Raw genomic sequence first — 24,444 nt, forward strand, 5'->3', positions numbered from 1 at the left:
GTTATATGGTATAACGTTATAACGTATTACGTTATATGGTATAACGTTATAACGTATTACGTTATATGGTATAACGTTATAACATACTGCGTTATATGGTATATCGTTATAACGTATTACGTTATATGGTATAACGTTATACCGTATTACGTTATATGGTATAACGTTATAACGTACTACGTTATATGGTATAACGTTATAACGTATTACGTTTTATGGTATAACGTTATAACGTATTACGTTATATGGTATATCGTTATAACGTATTACGTTATATGGTATAACGTTATACCGTATTACGTTATATGGTATAACGACATGACGTTTTACGTTATATGGTATAACGTTATAACGTATTACGTTATATGGTATAACGTTTTAACGTATTACGTTATATGGTATAACGTTATCACGTATTACGTTATATGGTATAACGTTATCACGTATTGCGTTATATGGTATAACGTTATAACGTATTACGTTATATGGTATTACGTTATAACGTATTACGTTATATGGTATAACGAAATGACGTTTTACGTTATATGGTATTACGTTATAACGTATTACGTTATATGGTATTACGTTATAACGTATTACGTTATATGGTATAACGTCATAACGTATTACGTTATATGGTATTACGTTATCACGTATTACGTTATATGGTATAACGTTATAACGTATTACGTTATATGGTATAACGTTATAACGAATTACGTTATATGACATTACGTTATAACGTACTACGTTATATGGTATGACGTTATAACATATTACGTTATATGGTATAACGTTGTAACGTATTACGTTATATGGCATAACGAAATGACGTTTTACGATATATGGTATAACGTTATAACGTATTGCGTTATATAGCATTAAGTTATATCGTATTACGTTATATGGTATAACGTTATACCGTATTACGTTGTATGGTATAACGAAATGCCGTTTTACGTTATATGTTATTACGTTATAACGTATTACGTTATATGGAATAACGTTATACCGTATTACGTTCTATGGTATAACGAAATGACGTTTTACGTTATATGGTATTACGTTATAACGTATTACGTTATATGGTATAACGTTATAACGAATTACGTTATATGGTATAGTGAAATGACGTTTTACGTTATATGGTATAACGTTATAACGTATTACGTTATATGGTATAACGTTATAACGTATTACGTTATATGGTATAACGTTTTAACGTATTACGTTATATGGTATAACGAAATGACGTTTTACGTTATATGGTATTACGTTATAACGTATTACGTTATATGGTATAACGAAATGACGTTTTACGTTATATGGTATTACGTTATATGGTATTACGTTATCACGTATTACGTTATATGGTATAACGTTATAACGTATTACGTTATATGGTATAACGTTTTAACGTATTACGTTATATGGTATAACGTTATCACCTATTACGTTATATGGTATAACGTTATACCGTATTACGTTATATGGTACAACGTTATAACGTATTACGTTATATGGTATAACGTTATAACGTATTACGTTTTATGGTATAACGTTATAACGTATTACGTTATATGGTATATCGTTATAACGTATTACGTTATATGGTATAACGTTATACCGTATTACGTTATATGGTATAACGACATGACGTTTTACGTTATATGGTATTACGTTATAACGTATTACGTTATATGATATTACGTTAGAACGTATTACGTTATATGGTATAACGTCATAAGGTATTACGTTATATGGTATTACGTTATCACGTATTACGTTATATGGTATAGCGTTATAACGTATTACGTTATACGGTATAACGTTTTAACGTATTACGTTATATGGTATAACGTTATCACGTATTACGTTATATGGTATAACGTTATAACGTATTACGTTATATGGTATTACGTTATAACGTATTACGTTATATGGTATAACGTTATAACGTATTACGTTATATGGTATAACGTTATAACGTATTACGTTATATTGTATAACGTTATAACGTATTACGTTATATGGTATAACGTCATAACGTATTACGTTATATGGTATTACGTTATCACGTATTACGTTATATGGTATAACGTTATAACGTATTACGTTATATGGTATAACGTTTTAACGTATTACGTTATATGGTATAACGTTATCACGTATTACGTTATATGGTATAACGTTTTAACGTATTACGTTATATGGTATAACGTTATCACGTATTACGTTATATGGTATAACGTTATCACGTATTGCGTTATATGGTATAACGTTATAACGTATTACGTTATATGGTATTACGTTATAACGTATTACGTTATATGGTATAACGAAATGACGTTTTACGTTATATGGTATTACGTTATAACGTATTACGTTATATGGTATTACGTTATAACGTATTACGTTATATGGTATAACGTCATAACGTATTACGTTATATGGTATTACGTTATCACGTATTACGTTATATGGTATAACGTTATAACGTATTACGTTATATGGTATAACGTTATAACGAATTACGTTATATGGCATTACGTTATAACGTACTACGTTATATGGTATGACGTTATAACATATTACGTTATATGGTATAACGTTGTAACGTATTACGTTATATGGCATAACGAAATGACGTTTTACGATATATGGTATAACGTTATAACGTATTGCGTTATATAGCATTAAGTTATATCGTATTACGTTATATGGTATAACGTTATACCGTATTACGTTGTATGGTATAACGAAATGCCGTTTTACGTTATATGTTATTACGTTATAACGTATTACGTTATATGGAATAACGTTATACCGTATTACGTTATATGGTATAACGAAATGACGTTTTACGTTATATGGTATTACGTTATAACGTATTACGTTATATGGTATAACGTTATAACGAATTACGTTATATGGTATAGTGAAATGACGTTTTACGTTATATGGTATAACGTTATAACGTATTACGTTATATGGTATAACGTTATAACGTATTACGTTATATGGTATAACGTTTTAACGTATTACGTTATATGGTATAACGAAATGACGTTTTACGTTATATGGTATTACGTTATAACGTATTACGTTATATGGTATAACGAAATGACGTTTTACGTTATATGGTATTACGTTATATGGTATTACGTTATCACGTATTACGTTATATGGTATAACGTTATAACGTATTACGTTATATGGTATAACGTTTTAACGTATTACGTTATATGGTATAACGTTATCACCTATTACGTTATATGGTATAACGTTATAACGTATTACGTTATATGATATTACGTTATAACGTATTACGTTATATGGTATAACGTCATAACGTATTACGTTATATGGTATTACCTTATCACGTATTACGTTATATGGTATAACGTTATAACGTATTACGTTATATGGCATAACGTTTTAACGTATTACGTTATATGGTATAACGTTATCACGTATTACGTTATATGGTATAACGTTATAACGTATTACGTTATATGGTAATACGTCATAACGTATTACGTTATATGGTATAACGTTATAACGTATTACGTTATATGGTATAACGTTATAACGTATTACGTTATACGGTATTACGTTATAACGTATTACGTTATATAGTATAACGTTATAACGTGTTACGTTATATGGAATAACGTTATAACTAATTACGTTATATGGCATTACGTTATAACGTATTACGTTATATGGTATAACGTTATAACGTATTACGTTATATGGTATTACGTTATAACGTATTACGTTATATAGTATAACGTTATAACGTGTTACGTTATATGGAATAACGTTATAACTAATTACGTTATATGGCATTACGTTATAACGTATTACGTTATATGGTATAACGTTATAACGTATTACGTTATATGGTATATCGTTATAACGTATTACGTTATATGGTATAACGTTATACCGTATTACGTTATATGGTATAACGAAATGACGTTTTACGTTATATGGTATTACGTTATCACGTATTACGTTATATGATATTACGTTAGAACGTATTACGTTATATGGTATAACGTCATAACGTATTACGTTATATGATATTACGTTAGAACGTATTACGTTATATGGTATAACGTTATAACGTATTACGTTATATGGTATTACGTTATAACGTATTACGTTATATGGTATTACGTTATAACGTATTACGTTATATGGTATAACGTCATAACGTATTACGTTATATGGTATTACCTTATCACGTATTACGTTATATGGTATAACGTTATAACGTATTACGTTATATGGCATAACGTTTTAACGTATTACGTTATATGGTATAACGTTATCACGTATTACGTTATATGGTATAACGTTATAACGTATTACGTTATATGGTAATACGTCATAACGTATTACGTTATATGGTATAACGTTATAACGTATTACGTTATATGGTATAACGTTATAACGTATTACGTTATATGGTATTACGTTATAACGTATTACGTTATATAGTATAACGTTATAACGTGTTACGTTATATGGAATAACGTTATAACTAATTACGTTATATGGCATTACGTTATAACGTATTACGTTATATGGTATAACGTTATAACGTATTACGTTATATGGTATAACGTTATAACGTATTACGTTATATGGTATAACGTTATAACGTATTACGTTATATGGTATAACGTTATAACGTATTACGTTATATGGTATAACGTTTTAACGTATTACGTTATATGGTATAACGAAATGACGTTTTACGTTATATGGTATTACGTTATAACGTATTACGTTATATGGTATAACGAAATGACGTTTTACGTTATATGGTATTACGTTATATGGTATTACGTTATCACGTATTACGTTATATGGTATAACGTTATAACGTATTACGTTATATGGTATAACGTTTTAACGTATTACGTTATATGGTATAACGTTATCACCTATTACGTTATATGGTATAACGTTATAACGTATTACGTTATATGATATTACGTTATGACGTATTACGTTATATGGTATAACGTCATAACGTATTACGTTATATGGTATTACCTTATCACGTATTACGTTATATGGTATAACGTTATAACGTATTACGTTATATGGCATAACGTTTTAACGTATTACGTTATATGGTATAACGTTATCACGTATTACGTTATATGGTATAACGTTATAACGTATTACGTTATATGGTAATACGTCATAACGTATTACGTTATATGGTATAACGTTATAACGTATTACGTTATATGGTATAACGTTATAACGTATTACGTTATATGGTATTACGTTATAACGTATTACGTTATATAGTATAACGTTATAACGTGTTACGTTATATGGAATAACGTTATAACTAATTACGTTATATGGCATTACGTTATAACGTATTACGTTATATGGTATAACGTTATAACGTATTACGTTATATGGTATTACGTTATAACGTATTACGTTATATAGTATAACGTTATAACGTGTTACGTTATATGGAATAACGTTATAACTAATTACGTTATATGGCATTACGTTATAACGTATTACGTTATATGGTATAACGTTATAACGTATTACGTTATATGGTATAACGTTATAACGTATTACGTTATATGGTATAACGTTATAACGTATTACGTTATATGGTATATCGTTATAACGTATTACGTTATATGGTATAACGTTATACCGTATTACGTTATATGGTATAACGAAATGACGTTTTACGTTATATGGTATTACGTTATCACGTATTACGTTATATGATATTACGTTAGAACGTATTACGTTATATGGTATAACGTCATAACGTATTACGTTATATGATATTACGTTAGAACGTATTACGTTATATGGTATAACGTTATAACGTATTACGTTATATGGTATTACGTTATAACGTATTACGTTATATGGTATAACGTTATAACGTATTACGTTATATGGTATAACGTTTTAACGTATTACGTTATATGGTATAACGTTATCACGTATTACGTTATATGGTATAACGTTACAACGTATTACGTTATATGGTATTACGTTATAACTAATTACGTTATATGGCATTACGTTATAACGTATTACGTTATATGGTATTACGTTATAACGTATTACGTTATATGGTACTACGTTATAACGTATTACGTTATATAGTATAACGTTATAACGTGTTACGTTATATGGAATAACGTTATAACTAATTACGTTATATGGCATTACGTTATAACGTATTACGTTATATGGTATAACGTTATAACGTATTACGTTATATGGTATAACGTTATAACGTATTACGTTATATGGTATAACGTTATAACATACTGCGTTATATGGTATATCGTTATAACGTATTACGTTATATGGTATAACGTTATACCGTATTACGTTATATGGTATAACGTTATAACGTACTACGTTATATGGTATAACGTTATAACGTATTACGTTTTATGGTATAACGTTATAACGTATTACGTTATATGGTATATCGTTATAACGTATTACGTTATATGGTATAACGTTATACCGTATTACGTTATATGGTATAACGACATGACGTTTTACGTTATATGGTATTACGTTATAACGTATTACGTTATATGATATTACGTTAGAACGTATTACGTTATATGGTATAACGTCATAACGTATTACGTTATATGGTATTACGTTATCACGTATTACGTTATATGGTATAGCGTTATAACGTATTACGTTATATGGTATAACGTTTTAACGTATTACGTTATATGGTATAACGTTATCACGTATTACGTTATATGGTATAACGTTATAACGTATTACGTTATATGGTATTACGTTATAACGTATTACGTTATATGGTATAACGTTATAACGTATTACGTTATATGGTATAACGTTATAACGTATTACGTTATATTGTATAACGTTATAACGTATTACGTTATATGGTATAACGTCATAACGTATTACGTTATATGGTATTACGTTATCACGTATTACGTTATATGGTATAACGTTATAACGTATTACGTTATATGGTATAACGTTTTAACGTATTACGTTATATGGTATAACGTTATCACGTATTACGTTATATGGTATAACGTCATAACGTATTACGTTATATGGTATTACCTTATCACGTATTACGTTATATGGTATAACGTTATAACGTATTACGTTATATGGCATAACGTTTTAACGTATTACGTTATATGGTATAACGTTATCACGTATTACGTTATATGGTATAACGTTATAACGTATTACGTTATATGGTAATACGTCATAACGTATTACGTTATATGGTATAACGTTATAACGTATTACGTTATATGGTATAACGTTATAACGTATTACGTTATATGGTATTACGTTATAACGTATTACGTTATATAGTATAACGTTATAACGTGTTACGTTATATGGAATAACGTTATAACTAATTACGTTATATGGCATTACGTTATAACGTATTACGTTATATGGTATAACGTTATAACGTATTACGTTATATGGTATTACGTTATAACGTATTACGTTATATAGTATAACGTTATAACGTGTTACGTTATATGGAATAACGTTATAACTAATTACGTTATATGGCATTACGTTATAACGTATTACGTTATATGGTATAACGTTATAACGTATTACGTTATATGGTATAACGTTATAACGTATTACGTTATATGGTATAACGTTATAACGTATTACGTTATATGGTATATCGTTATAACGTATTACGTTATATGGTATAACGTTATACCGTATTACGTTATATGGTATAACGAAATGACGTTTTACGTTATATGGTATTACGTTATCACGTATTACGTTATATGATATTACGTTAGAACGTATTACGTTATATGGTATAACGTCATAACGTATTACGTTATATGATATTACGTTAGAACGTATTACGTTATATGGTATAACGTTATAACGTATTACGTTATATGGTATTACGTTATAACGTATTACGTTATATGGTATAACGTTATAACGTATTACGTTATATGGTATAACGTTTTAACGTATTACGTTATATGGTATAACGTTATCACGTATTACGTTATATGGTATAACGTTACAACGTATTACGTTATATGGTATTACGTTATAACTAATTACGTTATATGGCATTACGTTATAACGTATTACGTTATATGGTATTACGTTATAACGTATTACGTTATATGGTACTACGTTATAACGTATTACGTTATATAGTATAACGTTATAACGTGTTACGTTATATGGAATAACGTTATAACTAATTACGTTATATGGCATTACGTTATAACGTATTACGTTATATGGTATAACGTTATAACGTATTACGTTATATGGTATAACGTTATAACGTATTACGTTATATGGTATAACGTTATAACATACTGCGTTATATGGTATATCGTTATAACGTATTACGTTATATGGTATAACGTTATACCGTATTACGTTATATGGTATAACGTTATAACGTACTACGTTATATGGTATAACGTTATAACGTATTACGTTTTATGGTATAACGTTATAACGTATTACGTTATATGGTATATCGTTATAACGTATTACGTTATATGGTATAACGTTATACCGTATTACGTTATATGGTATAACGACATGACGTTTTACGTTATATGGTATTACGTTATAACGTATTACGTTATATGATATTACGTTAGAACGTATTACGTTATATGGTATAACGTCATAACGTATTACGTTATATGGTATTACGTTATCACGTATTACGTTATATGGTATAGCGTTATAACGTATTACGTTATATGGTATAACGTTTTAACGTATTACGTTATATGGTATAACGTTATCACGTATTACGTTATATGGTATAACGTTATAACGTATTACGTTATATGGTATTACGTTATAACGTATTACGTTATATGGTATAACGTTATAACGTATTACGTTATATGGTATAACGTTATAACGTATTACGTTATATTGTATAACGTTATAACGTATTACGTTATATGGTATAACGTCATAACGTATTACGTTATATGGTATTACGTTATCACGTATTACGTTATATGGTATAACGTTATAACGTATTACGTTATATGGTATAACGTTTTAACGTATTACGTTATATGGTATAACGTTATCACGTATTACGTTATATGGTATAACGTTATAACGTATTACGTTATATGGTATAACGTTATAACGTATTACGTTATATGGTATAACGTTATAACATACTGCGTTATATGGTATATCGTTATAACGTATTACGTTATATGGTATAACGTTATACCGTATTACGTTATATGGTATAACGTTATAACGTACTACGTTATATGGTATAACGTTATAACGTATTACGTTTTATGGTATAACGTTATAACGTATTACGTTATATGGTATATCGTTATAACGTATTACGTTATATGGTATAACGTTATACCGTATTACGTTATATGGTATAACGACATGACGTTTTACGTTATATGGTATAACGTTATAACGTATTACGTTATATGGTATAACGTTTTAACGTATTACGTTATATGGTATAACGTTATCACGTATTACGTTATATGGTATAACGTTATCACGTATTGCGTTATATGGTATAACGTTATAACGTATTACGTTATATGGTATTACGTTATAACGTATTACGTTATATGGTATAACGAAATGACGTTTTACGTTATATGGTATTACGTTATAACGTATTACGTTATATGGTATTACGTTATAACGTATTACGTTATATGGTATAACGTCATAACGTATTACGTTATATGGTATTACGTTATCACGTATTACGTTATATGGTATAACGTTATAACGTATTACGTTATATGGTATAACGTTATAACGAATTACGTTATATGACATTACGTTATAACGTACTACGTTATATGGTATGACGTTATAACATATTACGTTATATGGTATAACGTTGTAACGTATTACGTTATATGGCATAACGAAATGACGTTTTACGATATATGGTATAACGTTATAACGTATTGCGTTATATAGCATTAAGTTATATCGTATTACGTTATATGGTATAACGTTATACCGTATTACGTTGTATGGTATAACGAAATGCCGTTTTACGTTATATGTTATTACGTTATAACGTATTACGTTATATGGAATAACGTTATACCGTATTACGTTCTATGGTATAACGAAATGACGTTTTACGTTATATGGTATTACGTTATAACGTATTACGTTATATGGTATAACGTTATAACGAATTACGTTATATGGTATAGTGAAATGACGTTTTACGTTATATGGTATAACGTTATAACGTATTACGTTATATGGTATAACGTTATAACGTATTACGTTATATGGTATAACGTTTTAACGTATTACGTTATATGGTATAACGAAATGACGTTTTACGTTATATGGTATTACGTTATAACGTATTACGTTATATGGTATAACGAAATGACGTTTTACGTTATATGGTATTACGTTATATGGTATTACGTTATCACGTATTACGTTATATGGTATAACGTTATAACGTATTACGTTATATGGTATAACGTTTTAACGTATTACGTTATATGGTATAACGTTATCACCTATTACGTTATATGGTATAACGTTATACCGTATTACGTTATATGGTACAACGTTATAACGTATTACGTTATATGGTATAACGTTATAACGTATTACGTTTTATGGTATAACGTTATAACGTATTACGTTATATGGTATATCGTTATAACGTATTACGTTATATGGTATAACGTTATACCGTATTACGTTATATGGTATAACGACATGACGTTTTACGTTATATGGTATTACGTTATAACGTATTACGTTATATGATATTACGTTAGAACGTATTACGTTATATGGTATAACGTCATAAGGTATTACGTTATATGGTATTACGTTATCACGTATTACGTTATATGGTATAGCGTTATAACGTATTACGTTATACGGTATAACGTTTTAACGTATTACGTTATATGGTATAACGTTATCACGTATTACGTTATATGGTATAACGTTATAACGTATTACGTTATATGGTATTACGTTATAACGTATTACGTTATATGGTATAACGTTATAACGTATTACGTTATATGGTATAACGTTATAACGTATTACGTTATATTGTATAACGTTATAACGTATTACGTTATATGGTATAACGTCATAACGTATTACGTTATATGGTATTACGTTATCACGTATTACGTTATATGGTATAACGTTATAACGTATTACGTTATATGGTATAACGTTTTAACGTATTACGTTATATGGTATAACGTTATCACGTATTACGTTATATGGTATAACGTTTTAACGTATTACGTTATATGGTATAACGTTATCACGTATTACGTTATATGGTATAACGTTATCACGTATTGCGTTATATGGTATAACGTTATAACGTATTACGTTATATGGTATTACGTTATAACGTATTACGTTATATGGTATAACGAAATGACGTTTTACGTTATATGGTATTACGTTATAACGTATTACGTTATATGGTATTACGTTATAACGTATTACGTTATATGGTATAACGTCATAACGTATTACGTTATATGGTATTACGTTATCACGTATTACGTTATATGGTATAACGTTATAACGTATTACGTTATATGGTATAACGTTATAACGAATTACGTTATATGGCATTACGTTATAACGTACTACGTTATATGGTATGACGTTATAACATATTACGTTATATGGTATAACGTTGTAACGTATTACGTTATATGGCATAACGAAATGACGTTTTACGATATATGGTATAACGTTATAACGTATTGCGTTATATAGCATTAAGTTATATCGTATTACGTTATATGGTATAACGTTATACCGTATTACGTTGTATGGTATAACGAAATGCCGTTTTACGTTATATGTTATTACGTTATAACGTATTACGTTATATGGAATAACGTTATACCGTATTACGTTATATGGTATAACGAAATGACGTTTTACGTTATATGGTATTACGTTATAACGTATTACGTTATATGGTATAACGTTATAACGAATTACGTTATATGGTATAGTGAAATGACGTTTTACGTTATATGGTATAACGTTATAACGTATTACGTTATATGGTATAACGTTATAACGTATTACGTTATATGGTATAACGTTTTAACGTATTACGTTATATGGTATAACGAAATGACGTTTTACGTTATATGGTATTACGTTATAACGTATTACGTTATATGGTATAACGAAATGACGTTTTACGTTATATGGTATTACGTTATATGGTATTACGTTATCACGTATTACGTTATATGGTATAACGTTATAACGTATTACGTTATATGGTATAACGTTTTAACGTATTACGTTATATGGTATAACGTTATCACCTATTACGTTATATGGTATAACGTTATAACGTATTACGTTATATGATATTACGTTATAACGTATTACGTTATATGGTATAACGTCATAACGTATTACGTTATATGGTATTACCTTATCACGTATTACGTTATATGGTATAACGTTATAACGTATTACGTTATATGGCATAACGTTTTAACGTATTACGTTATATGGTATAACGTTATCACGTATTACGTTATATGGTATAACGTTATAACGTATTACGTTATATGGTAATACGTCATAACGTATTACGTTATATGGTATAACGTTATAACGTATTACGTTATATGGTATAACGTTATAACGTATTACGTTATACGGTATTACGTTATAACGTATTACGTTATATAGTATAACGTTATAACGTGTTACGTTATATGGAATAACGTTATAACTAATTACGTTATATGGCATTACGTTATAACGTATTACGTTATATGGTATAACGTTATAACGTATTACGTTATATGGTATTACGTTATAACGTATTACGTTATATAGTATAACGTTATAACGTGTTACGTTATATGGAATAACGTTATAACTAATTACGTTATATGGCATTACGTTATAACGTATTACGTTATATGGTATAACGTTATAACGTATTACGTTATATGGTATATCGTTATAACGTATTACGTTATATGGTATAACGTTATACCGTATTACGTTATATGGTATAACGAAATGACGTTTTACGTTATATGGTATTACGTTATCACGTATTACGTTATATGATATTACGTTAGAACGTATTACGTTATATGGTATAACGTCATAACGTATTACGTTATATGATATTACGTTAGAACGTATTACGTTATATGGTATAACGTTATAACGTATTACGTTATATGGTATTACGTTATAACGTATTACGTTATATGGTATTACGTTATAACGTATTACGTTATATGGTATAACGTCATAACGTATTACGTTATATGGTATTACCTTATCACGTATTACGTTATATGGTATAACGTTATAACGTATTACGTTATATGGCATAACGTTTTAACGTATTACGTTATATGGTATAACGTTATCACGTATTACGTTATATGGTATAACGTTATAACGTATTACGTTATATGGTAATACGTCATAACGTATTACGTTATATGGTATAACGTTATAACGTATTACGTTATATGGTATAACGTTATAACGTATTACGTTATATGGTATTACGTTATAACGTATTCCGTTATATAGTATAACGTTATAACGTGTTACGTTATATGGAATAACGTTATAACTAATTACGTTATATGGCATTACGTTATAACGTATTACGTTATATGGTATAACGTTATAACGTATTACGTTATATGGTATAACGTTATAACGTATTACGTTATATGGTATAACGTTATAACGTATTACGTTATATGGTATAACGTTATAACGTATTACGTTATATGGTATAACGTTTTAACGTATTACGTTATATGGTATAACGAAATGACGTTTTACGTTATATGGTATTACGTTATAACGTATTACGTTATATGGTATAACGAAATGACGTTTTACGTTATATGGTATTACGTTATATGGTATTACGTTATCACGTATTACGTTATATGGTATAACGTTATAACGTATTACGTTATATGGTATAACGTTTTAACGTATTACGTTATATGGTATAACGTTATCACCTATTACGTTATATGGTATAACGTTATAACGTATTACGTTATATGATATTACGTTATAACGTATTACGTTATATGGTATAACGTCATAACGTATTACGTTATATGGTATTACCTTATCACGTATTACGTTATATGGTATAACGTTATAACGTATTACGTTATATGGCATAACGTTTTAACGTATTACGTTATATGGTATAACGTTATCACGTATTACGTTATATGGTATAACGTTATAACGTATTACGTTATATGGTAATACGTCATAACGTATTACGTTATATGGTATAACGTTATAACGTATTACGTTATATGGTATAACGTTATAACGTATTACGTTATATGGTATTACGTTATAACGTATTACGTTATATAGTATAACGTTATAACGTGTTACGTTATATGGAATAACGTTATAACTAATTACGTTATATGGCATTACGTTATAACGTATTACGTTATATGGTATAACGTTATAACGTATTACGTTATATGGTATTACGTTATAACGTATTACGTTATATAGTATAACGTTATAACGTGTTACGTTATATGGAATAACGTTATAACTAATTACGTTATATGGCATTACGTTATAACGTATTACGTTATATGGTATAACGTTATAACGTATTACGTTATATGGTATAACGTTATAACGTATTACGTTATATGGTATAACGTTATAACGTATTACGTTATATGGTATATCGTTATAACGTATTACGTTATATGGTATAACGTTATACCGTATTACGTTATATGGTATAACGAAATGACGTTTTACGTTATATGGTATTACGTTATCACGTATTACGTTATATGATATTACGTTAGAACGTATTACGTTATATGGTATAACGTCATAACGTATTACGTTATATGATATTACGTTAGAACGTATTACGTTATATGGTATAACGTTATAACGTATTACGTTATATGGTATTACGTTATAACGTATTACGTTATATGGTATAACGTTATAACGTATTACGTTATATGGTATAACGTTTTAACGTATTACGTTATATGGTATAACGTTATCACGTATTACGTTATATGGTATAACGTTACAACGTATTACGTTATATGGTATTACGTTATAACTAATTACGTTATATGGCATTACGTTATAACGTATTACGTTATATGGTATTACGTTATAACGTATTACGTTATATGGTACTACGTTATAACGTATTACGTTATATAGTATAACGTTATAACGTGTTACGTTATATGGAATAACGTTATAACTAATTACGTTATATGGCATTACGTTATAACGTATTACGTTATATGGTATAACGTTATAACGTATTACGTTATATGGTATAACGTTATAACGTATTACGTTATATGGTATAACGTTATAACATACTGCGTTATATGGTATATCGTTATAACGTATTACGTTATATGGTATAACGTTATACCGTATTACGTTATATGGTATAACGTTATAACGTACTACGTTATATGGTATAACGTTATAACGTATTACGTTTTATGGTATAACGTTATAACGTATTACGTTATATGGTATATCGTTATAACGTATTACGTTATATGGTATAACGTTATACCGTATTACGTTATATGGTATAACGACATGACGTTTTACGTTATATGGTATTACGTTATAACGTATTACGTTATATGATATTACGTTAGAACGTATTACGTTATATGGTATAACGTCATAACGTATTACGTTATATGGTATTACGTTATCACGTATTACGTTATATGGTATAGCGTTATAACGTATTACGTTATATGGTATAACGTTTTAACGTATTACGTTATATGGTATAACGTTATCACGTATTACGTTATATGGTATAACGTTATAACGTATTACGTTATATGGTATTACGTTATAACGTATTACGTTATATGGTATAACGTTATAACGTATTACGTTATATGGTATAACGTTATAACGTATTACGTTATATTGTATAACGTTATAACGTATTACGTTATATGGTATAACGTCATAACGTATTACGTTATATGGTATTACGTTATCACGTATTACGTTATATGGTATAACGTTATAACGTATTACGTTATATGGTATAACGTTTTAACGTATTACGTTATATGGTATAACGTTATCACGTATTACGTTATATGGTATAACGTTATAACGTATTACGTTATATGGTATAACGTTATAACGTATTACGTTATATGGTATAACGTTATAACATACTGCGTTATATGGTATATCGTTATAACGTATTACGTTATATGGTATAACGTTATACCGTATTACGTTATATGGTATAACGTTATAACGTACTACGTTATATGGTATAACGTTATAACGTATTACGTTTTATGGTATAACGTTATAACGTATTACGTTATATGGTATATCGTTATAACGTATTACGTTATATGGTATAACGTTATACCGTATTACGTTATATGGTATAACGACATGACGTTTTACGTTATATGGTATAACGTTATAACGTATTACGTTATATGGTATAACGTTTTAACGTATTACGTTATATGGTATAACGTTATCACGTATTACGTTATATGGTATAACGTTATCACGTATTGCGTTATATGGTATAACGTTATAACGTATTACGTTATATGGTATTACGTTATAACGTATTACGTTATATGGTATAACGAAATGACGTTTTACGTTATATGGTATTACGTTATAACGTATTACGTTATATGGTATTACGTTATAACGTATTACGTTATATGGTATAACGTCATAACGTATTACGTTATATGGTATTACGTTATCACGTATTACGTTATATGGTATAACGTTATAACGTATTACGTTATATGGTATAACGTTATAACGAATTACGTTATATGGCATTACGTTATAACGTACTACGTTATATGGTATGACGTTATAACATATTACGTTATATGGTATAACGTTGTAACGTATTACGTTATATGGCATAACGAAATGACGTTTTACGATATATGGTATAACGTTATAACGTATTGCGTTATATAGCATTAAGTTATATCGTATTACGTTATATGGTATAACGTTATACCGTATTACGTTGTATGGTATAACGAAATGCCGTTTTACGTTATATGTTATTACGTTATAACGTATTACGTTATATGGAATAACGTTATACCGTATTACGTTATATGGTATAACGAAATGACGTTTTACGTTATATGGTATTACGTTATAACGTATTACGTTATATGGTATAACGTTATAACGAATTACGTTATATGGTATAGTGAAATGACGTTTTACGTTATATGGTATAACGTTATAACGTATTACGTTATATGGTATAACGTTATAACGTATTACGTTATATGGTATAACGTTTTAACGTATTACGTTATATGGTATAACGAAATGACGTTTTACGTTATATGGTATTACGTTATAACGTATTACGTTATATGGTATAACGAAATGACGTTTTACGTTATATGGTATTACGTTATATGGTATTACGTTATCACGTATTACGTTATATGGTATAACGTTATAACGTATTACGTTATATGGTATAACGTTTTAACGTATTACGTTATATGGTATAACGTTATCACCTATTACGTTATATGGTATAACGTTATACCGTATTACGTTATATGGTACAACGTTATAACGTATTACGTTATATGGTATAACGTTATAACGTATTACGTTTTATGGTATAACGTTATAACGTATTACGTTATATGGTATATCGTTATAACGTATTACGTTATATGGTATAACGTTATACCGTATTACGTTATATGGTATAACGACATGACGTTTTACGTTATATGGTATTACGTTATAACGTATTACGTTATATGATATTACGTTAGAACGTATTACGTTATATGGTATAACGTCATAAGGTATTACGTTATATGGTATTACGTTATCACGTATTACGTTATATGGTATAGCGTTATAACGTATTACGTTATACGGTATAACGTTTTAACGTATTACGTTATATGGTATAACGTTATCACGTATTACGTTATATGGTATAACGTTATAACGTATTACGTTATATGGTATTACGTTATAACGTATTACGTTATATGGTATAACGTTATAACGTATTACGTTATATGGTATAACGTTATAACGTATTACGTTATATTGTATAACGTTATAACGTATTACGTTATATGGTATAACGTCATAACGTATTACGTTATATGGTATTACGTTATCACGTATTACGTTATATGGTATAACGTTATAACGTATTACGTTATATGGTATAACGTTTTAACGTATTACGTTATATGGTATAACGTTATCACGTATTACGTTATATGGTATAACGTTATAACGTATTACGTTATATGGTATAACGTTTTAACGTATTACGTTATATGGTATAACGTTATCACGTATTGCGTTATATGGTATAACGTTATAACGTATTACGTTATATGGTATTACGTTATAACGTATTACGTTATATGGTATAACGAAATGACGTTTTACGTTATATGGTATTACGTTATAACGTATTACGTTATATGGTATTACGTTATAACGTATTACGTTATATGGTATAACGTCATAACGTATTACGTTATATGGTATTACGTTATCACGTATTACGTTATATGGTATAACGTTATAACGTATTACGTTATATGGTATAACGTTATAACGAATTACGTTATATGGCATTACGTTATAACGTACTACGTTATATGGTATGACGTTATAACATATTACGTTATATGGTATAACGTTGTAACGTATTACGTTATATGGCATAACGAAATGACGTTTTACGATATATGGTATAACGTTATAACGTATTGCGTTATATAGCATTAAGTTATATCGTATTACGTTATATGGTATAACGTTATACCGTATTACGTTGTATGGTATAACGAAATGCCGTTTTACGTTATATGTTATTACGTTATAACGTATTACGTTATATGGAATAACGTTATACCGTATTACGTTATATGGTATAACGAAATGACGTTTTACGTTATATGGTATTACGTTATAACGTATTACGTTATATGGTATAACGTTATAACGAATTACGTTATATGGTATAGTGAAATGACGTTTTACGTTATATGGTATAACGTTATAACGTATTACGTTATATGGTATAACGTTATAACGTATTACGTTATATGGTATAACGTTTTAACGTATTACGTTATATGGTATAACGAAATGACGTTTTACGTTATATGGTATTACGTTATAACGTATTACGTTATATGGTATAACGAAATGACGTTTTACGTTATATGGTATTACGTTATATGGTATTACGTTATCACGTATTACGTTATATGGTATAACGTTATAACGTATTACGTTATATGGTATAACGTTTTAACGTATTACGTTATATGGTATAACGTTATCACCTATTACGTTATATGGTATAACGTTATAACGTATTACGTTATATGATATTACGTTATAACGTATTACGTTATATGGTATAACGTCATAACGTATTACGTTATATGGTATTACCTTATCACGTATTACGTTATATGGTATAACGTTATAACGTATTACGTTATATGGCATAACGTTTTAACGTATTACGTTATATGGTATAACGTTATCACGTATTACGTTATATGGTATAACGTTATAACGTATTACGTTATATGGTAATACGTCATAACGTATTACGTTATATGGTATAACGTTATAACGTATTACGTTATATGGTATAACGTTATCACGTATTACGTTATATGGTATAACGTTATAACGTATTACGTTATATGGTAATACGTCATAACGTATTACGTTATATGGTATAACGTTATAACGTATTACGTTATATGGTATAACGTTATAACGTATTACGTTATACGGTATTACGTTATAACGTATTACGTTATATAGTATAACGTTATAACGTGTTACGTTATATGGAATAACGTTATAACTAATTACGTTATATGGCATTACGTTATAACGTATTACGTTATATGGTATAACGTTATAACGTATTAGGTTATATGGTATTACGTTATAACGTATTACGTTATATAGTATAACGTTATAACGTGTTACGTTATATGGAATAACGTTATAACTAATTACGTTATATGGCATTACGTTATAACGTATTACGTTATATGGTATAACGTTATAACGTATTACGTTATATGGTATATCGTTATAACGTATTACGTTATATGGTATAACGTTATACCGTATTACGTTATATGGTATAACGAAATGACGTTTTACGTTATATGGTATTACGTTATCACGTATTACGTTATATGATATTACGTTAGAACGTATTACGTTATATGGTATAACGTCATAACGTATTACGTTATATGATATTACGTTAGAACGTATTACGTTATATGGTATAACGTTATAACGTATTACGTTATATGGTATTACGTTATAACGTATTACGTTATATGGTATAACGTTATAACGTATTACGTTATATGGTATAACGTTTTAACGTATTACGTTATATGGTATAACGTTATCACGTATTACGTTATATGGTATAACGTTACAACGTATTACGTTATATGGTATTACGTTATAACTAATTACGTTATATGGCATTACGTTATAACGTATTACGTTATATGGTATTACGTTATAACGTATTACGTTATATGGTATTACGTTATAACGTATTACGTTATATAGTATAACGTTATAACGTGTTACGTTATATGGAATAACGTTATAACTAATTACGTTATATGGCATTACGTTATAACGTATTACGTTATATGGTATAACGTTATAACGTATTACGTTATATGGTATAACGTTATACCGTATTACGTTGTATGGTATAACGAAATGCCGTTTTACGTTATATGTTATTACGTTATAACGTATTACGTTATATGGAATAACGTTATACCGTATTACGTTATATGGTATAACGAAATGACGTTTTACGTTATATGGTATTACGTTATAACGTATTACGTTATATGGTATAACGTTATAACGAATTACGTTATATGGTATAGTGAAATGACGTTTTACGTTATATGGTATAACGTTATAACGTATTACGTTATATGGTATAACGTTATAACGTATTGCGTTATATGGTATAACGTTTTAACGTATTACGTTATATGGTATAACGAAATGACGTTTTACGTTATATGGTATTACGTTATAACGTATTACGTTATATGGTATAACGAAATGACGTTTTACGTTATATGGTATTACGTTATATGGTATTACGTTATCACGTATTACGTTATATGGTATAACGTTATAACGTATTACGTTATATGGTATAACGTTTTAACGTATTACGTTATATGGTATAACGTTATCACCTATTACGTTATATGGTATAACGTTATAACGTATTACGTTATATGATATTACGTTATAACGTATTACGTTATATGGTATAACGTCATAACGTATTACGTTATATGGTATTACCTTATCACGTATTACGTTATATGGTATAACGTTATAACGTATTACGTTATATGGCATAACGTTTTAACGTATTACGTTATATGGTATAACGTTATCACGTATTACGTTATATGGTATAACGTTATAACGTATTACGTTATATGGTAATACGTCATAACGTATTACGTTATATGGTATAACGTTATAACGTATTACGTTATATGGTATAACGTTATAACGTATTACGTTATATGGTATTACGTTATAACGTATTACGTTATATAGTATAACGTTATAACGTGTTACGTTATATGGAATAACGTTATAACTAATTACGTTATATGGCATTACGTTATAACGTATTACGTTATATGGTATAACGTTATAACGTATTACGTTATATGGTATAACGTTATAACGTATTACGTTATATGGTATAACGTTATAACGTATTACGTTATATGGTATATCGTTATAACGTATTACGTTATATGGTATAACGTTATACCGTATTACGTTATATGGTATAACGAAATGACGTTTTACGTTATATGGTATTACGTTATAACGTATTACGTTATATGATATTACGTTAGAACGTATTACGTTATATGGTATAACGTCATAACGTATTACGTTATATGGTATTACGTTATCACGTATTACGTTATATGGTATAACGTTATAACGTATTACGTTATATGGTATTACGTTATAACGTATTACGTTATATGGTATTACGTTATAACGTGTTACGTTATATGGAATAACGTTACAACTAATTACGTTATATGGCATTACGTTATAACGTATTACGTTATATGGTATAACGTTATAACGTATTACGTTATATGGTATAACGTTATAACGTATTACGTTATATGGTATAACGTTATAACGTATTACGTTATATGGTATAACGTTATAACGTACTGCGTTATATGGTATATCGTTATAACGTATTACGTTATATGGTATAACGTTATACCGTATTACGTTATATGGTATAACGTTATAACGTATTACGTTATATGGTATAACGTTATAACGTATTACGTTATATGGTATAACGTTATAACGTATTACGTTATATGGTATATCGTTATAACGTATTACGTTATATGGTATAACGTTATACCGTATTACGTTATATGGTATAACGTTATAACGTATTACGTTATATGGTATTACGTTATCACGTATTACGTTATATGGTATAGCGTTATAACGTATTACGTTATATGGTATAACGTTTTAACGTATTACGTTATATGGTATAACGTTATCACGTATTACGTTATATTGTATAACGTTATAACGTATTACGTTATATGGTATTACGTTATAACGTATTACGTTATATGGTATAACGTTATAACGTATTACGTTATATGGTATAACGTTATAACGTATTACGTTATATTGTATAACGTTATAACGTATTACGTTATATGGTATAACGTCATAACGTATTACGTTATATGGTATTACGTTATCACGTATTACGTTATATGGTATAACGTTATAACGTATTACGTTATATGGTATAACGTTTTAACGTATTACGTTATATGGTATAACGTTATCACGTATTACGTTATATGGTATAACGTTATAACGTATTACGTTATATGGTATAACGTTTTAACGTATTACGTTATATGGTATAACGAAATGACGTTTTACGTTATATGGTATTACGTTATAACGTATTACGTTATATGGTATTACGTTATAACGTATTACGTTATATGGTATAACGTCATAACGTATTACGTTATATGGTATTACGTTATAACGTATTACGTTATATGGTATTACGTTATAACGTATTACGTTATATGGTATAACGTCATAACGTATTACGTTATATGGTATTACGTTATCACGTATTACGTTATATGGTATAACGTTATAACGTATTACGTTATATGGTATAACGTTATAACGAATTACGTTATATGGCATTACGTTATAACGTACTACGTTATATGGTATGACGTTATAACATATTACGTTATATGGTATAACGTTGTAACGTATTACGTTATATGGCATAACGAAATGACGTTTTACGATATATGGTATAACGTTATAACGTATTGCGTTATATAGCATTAAGTTATATCGTATTACGTTATATGGTATAACGTTATACCGTATTACGTTGTATGGTATAACGAAATGCCGTTTTACGTTATATGTTATTACGTTATAACGTATTACGTTATATGGAATAACGTTATACCGTATTACGTTATATGGTATAACGAAATGACGTTTTACGTTATATGGTATTACGTTATAACGTATTACGTTATATGGTATAACGTTATAACGAATTACGTTATATGGTATAGTGAAATGACGTTTTACGTTATGTGGTATAACGTTATAACGTATTACGTTATATGGTATAACGTTATAACGTATTACGTTATATGGTATAACGTTTTAACGTATTACGTTATATGGTATAACGAAATGACGTTTTACGTTATATGGTATTACGTTATAACGTATTACGTTATATGGTATAACGAAATGACGTTTTACGTTATATGGTATTACGTTATATGGTATTACGTTATCACGTATTACGTTATATGGTATAACGTTATAACGTATTACGTTATATGGTATAACGTTTTAACGTATTACGTTATATGGTATAACGTTATCACCTATTACGTTATATGGTATAACGTTATAACGTATTACGTTATATGATATTACGTTATAACGTATTACGTTATATGGTATAACGTCATAACGTATTACGTTATATGGTATTACCTTATCACGCATTACGTTATATGGTATAACGTTATAACGTATTACGTTATATGGCATAACGTTTTAACGTATTACGTTATATGGTATAACGTTATCACG

This window comes from Bombus vancouverensis, chromosome 7, assembly GCF_051014615.1.
Source record: "Bombus vancouverensis nearcticus chromosome 7, iyBomVanc1_principal, whole genome shotgun sequence".
In the NCBI taxonomy this organism is placed as follows: Eukaryota; Metazoa; Arthropoda; class Insecta; order Hymenoptera; family Apidae; genus Bombus; species Bombus vancouverensis.